At 36.1% G+C, this 2,500-nt stretch overlaps 1 protein-coding gene across 1 annotated transcript in view; it reads right to left on the bottom strand.

The window, feature by feature from the left end:
* The window catches only part of LOC125044367 (HIG1 domain family member 2A, mitochondrial-like), a 9,874-nt gene that overhangs the window by 3,595 nt on the left and 3,779 nt on the right, over positions 1-2,500 (bottom strand). The gene's annotated exons all lie outside the window — the stretch shown is intronic.

The raw sequence follows: 2,500 nt of genomic DNA, 5'->3' as shown, positions 1-2,500 counted from the left end.
TTGTGTGTATGTTTGTCTGTGTATGTTTGTGTGTGCGTGTGCATGTGCGTGTGTGTGTGCCTATATATAAGTATATTTAAGTATAACATATATATATATATATTTAAATATGTGTGTGTGTGTGTGTGTGTGTGTGTGTGTGTGTGTGTGTGTGTGTGTGTGTGTGTGTGTGTGTGTGTGTGTGTGTGTGTGTGTGTGTGTGCGTGCGTGCGTGTGAGCGTGTGAGCGTGCGTGGGTGCGTGTGAGCGTGCTTGGGTGTGTGCGTGCGTGCGTGCGTGCGTGCGTGCATGCCTGTGTTCGTATGTATATGTATATATATGTATATATATATATATATATATATATATATATATATATATATATATGTACATATATCTATGTATATATATACCATATATATATGTATAATATATATATATATATATATATATATATATATATATATATATATAAAATATATTTATATATTAGTATAGAACTTATAGTAGACTCAGGATAAATTGCAACATTGAAACTAGCCAATCTTTTTAACAAATGCCCTCTCAATGGAAAAATTCCAAAAGCCTGGAAAAATGCAACAATTATTTTGATTCATAAAAAAGGGGACAGAAGGCATCTAAAAAACTACCGACCCATAAGTCTCCTTTCAGTTACTTACAAACTGTTCACTAAAATCATCACAACTCACATCTCTGACAGTCTGCATTCTAACCAGCCTAGAGAACAGGCAGGCTTCTGCAGTGGATTCTCTATAACAGACCACATACACACACTTACCCAAATAAGAGAAAAAATATACAAATATAGGAAACCCCTGTGTATAGCAATCATTGATTGCAAAAAGGCATTTGACTCTGTACAAATACCAGCAGTACTAGAAGCTATTCGAAGAGAGAGAGTAGAGGAGGTATATTATAAAATATTAGAAGATAAATACAAAGATTGGACAGCAATCATCAAGCTCCACACAGAAATCGATAAAATCCCAATTAAGAAAGGTGTTAGACAGCGTGATACCATCTCACCAAAACTGTTTACAGCTTGCCTTAAGGAAATTTCAAGAAGCTAGAATGGACCGGGAAGGGTATCAAAATCGAGGATGAATACCTGAACAATCTAAGATTTGCAATGATATTGTTCTCTTCTGTGAATCTGCAAATGAAATGCAGCAACTAATAAATTATCTGAATAGAGAAAGCCTGAAAGTCAGACTTAGATTGAACTAGAAAAAGACTAAGATCATGTTCAACAGTAGAGTTCAATTCGAACAGATACATGTTCAAGGTGAAGCGCTAGAGATGGTAGACAAGTATATATACCTAGGGCAACTCGTACAGACAAACACATCTAGCGAAGAGGAAATTAAGTGACGCATTAGTCTAAGCTGGAGCGCCTTTGGCAAACATAGTAGCATACTAAGAGGCTCCTTGCCATTATGTTTAAGAAGAAAAGTCTTTAACCAATGCATCCTCCCAGTTATGACCTATGGATCAGAAACATGGACTACAACCAAATTACTGGAGAGGAAACTAAATAAGTGTCCAGAGAGGGATGGAGAGGTTGATGCTGGGAATTAGTCTAAGAGATCGGATGAGGGTGACGTGGATCAGGGAACAGACAAAAGTAGAAGATATACTCAGGAGCATCAAAAAGAAAAAATTGCAATGGGCAGGTCATATATGTCGGAGACAGGACAACAGATGGACAAAGAAAGTAACATACTGGATTGTAGATAACATAAAGAGGCCAAAAGCCAGACCTATGACAAGATGGTGCGACGAAATAACGAAATTTTGGGGTCAAGACTGGAAGCAAAAAACGCAAGACAGACAAAGATGGAAAAGATTGGGAGAGGCCTACTTCCTGTAGTGGACTGACCCAGGCTGATGATGATGATGATTATATGTAATATTTAGCACTATTTATTAAATTCATCAAGTGATAAAAGAATGCTATTACTTGAAAGATAAATAGTTTTTGGCAGGTGATTTAGGCATAATGCTATAAAAACATGTGATTATAGACCTATTCAATCTTCTGCAACCTTGTGTTCATCTTCTAGCATTCTGCAATCAATTACAAATTATAAAGAAATTCTAAAAGAAAATAATGAGAAAAGGGTTCACATCAAGCAAACATCAATCTAGTTTAACTTAGAAACTAAGAAATCAAGAAATCAGACCATATTCTTGGTGTGTTGTTAATAAAAAATTATTCATATATGAAACTTAACCCAACCACCATGGATTTATGTTCTGTCCCCTGTATTTTTTTTGTAAATTTTGTTACCTACAGATGACTCCACATGTGCTCAGCTGGCAAGGAGTCTATCAGTGGCCCTAGTGACCAATCGTGATTTCTCCAATAAACTTATGTTAAAGTGGGCATGGCATGTATTCTTGCCATCTGTGCTGATTGGGTTAATGTATGTCTGAAATCCCTTATGGTTACAGTGTATGTAGTCATCACCCAGACTACAGTAAATATTGCATTACAGTTT

Source organism: Penaeus chinensis, chromosome 35 (genome assembly GCF_019202785.1).
Source record: "Penaeus chinensis breed Huanghai No. 1 chromosome 35, ASM1920278v2, whole genome shotgun sequence".
NCBI classification, from domain to species: domain Eukaryota; kingdom Metazoa; phylum Arthropoda; class Malacostraca; order Decapoda; family Penaeidae; genus Penaeus; species Penaeus chinensis.
This window is presented reverse-complemented; position numbering and strand designations above follow the sequence as displayed.